Genomic DNA, 1250 nt, shown 5'->3' on the forward strand with positions numbered 1-1250 from the left:
TACTTATGCCATATATTGTTGTTGTTGTTATGTGCCGTCGAGTCGGCCCCGACTCATAGCGACCCCTCCTTGGGTTTCTGAGGCAGTATCACTACGGGAGTAGGATTGCCCAACCTTCCTCCCGAGGAGTGACTGGTGGGTTTGAACCGCCAGCCTTCTGGTTAGCAATCAAGTGCTTTAGCCACTATGCTACCAGAGCTCCTATGCCATATATTAGGGCCCCTAAATTTGCCCCTAGTTTTTCCTTGAGGAACTCTATAATTTTGGGTTTCATGTTTAAGTCTTTGATCCATCTGGAGTTTGTTTTTGTCTGTGGTGTGAGGTACAGATCTTGTTTCTTTTTTCTGCAAATGGATATCCAGTATTGCCAGAACCATTTATTAAACAAAAATTCTTTTCCCCATTTAATGGATATCAGTCCTTTGTCAAAGATCAGGTGACCATAGGACGATGGATCTATTCCTGAGTTCTCAGTTCTATTCCATTGGTCTATGTATCTGTCATTAAACCAATACCAGACAGTTTTGACTACTGTGGCTGTACAGTAGGTTTTGAGATCCAGCAGTGTGAGACCTCCTACTTTGTTCTTCTTCTTCAACAGTGCTTTGCTTACCCGAGGTCTCTTTCCTTTCAATATGAAGTTAGTGATTGGTTTTTCCATATCCTTAAAGAATGTTGATGAGATCTGGATTGGGGTTGCATTGAATGTATAGGTTGCTTTGGGTAGAATTGACATTTTCACAATGTTCAATCTTCCTTTCCATGAGCATGGGATGTTCTTCCATTTATGTAGATCTCATGGTTTCTTGAAATATTTTTTTTATAGTTTTCTTTGTAGACATCTTTTGAGTCCCTGGTAAGATTTATTCCCAAGTATTTTATTATTTTGGTAGCTATTGTAAATGGTATTGATTTCCTTATTTGCTTTTCAGCAATCTCTTTGCTGGTGTAGAGGAATCCAACTGATTATTGGATGTTGATCTTATATCCTGCCACAATGCTAAATCTCTCAATTAGTACAGTAGATTTTTGACTGAGTCTCTTGGGTTTTCTAGGTAGAGGATCATATCATCAGCAAATAAGGATAGCTAGACTTCTTCCTTGCCAAGTTGGATGCCTTTGATTTCCCTTTCTTGCCTTATGGCCCTGGTTAGGACTTCCAGTACAATGTTGAATAGAAGTGGTGATAGCGGGCATCCTTGTCTGGTTCCTGTTCACAAGACGAGTGGTTCAGTCTCTCTCCGTTGAGA

The sequence above is a fragment of the Orycteropus afer genome, unplaced genomic scaffold (genome assembly GCF_000298275.1).
Source record: "Orycteropus afer afer isolate SDZICR_OR568_19922 unplaced genomic scaffold, OryAfe1.0 scaffold00408, whole genome shotgun sequence".
NCBI lineage: Eukaryota > Metazoa > Chordata > Mammalia > Tubulidentata > Orycteropodidae > Orycteropus > Orycteropus afer.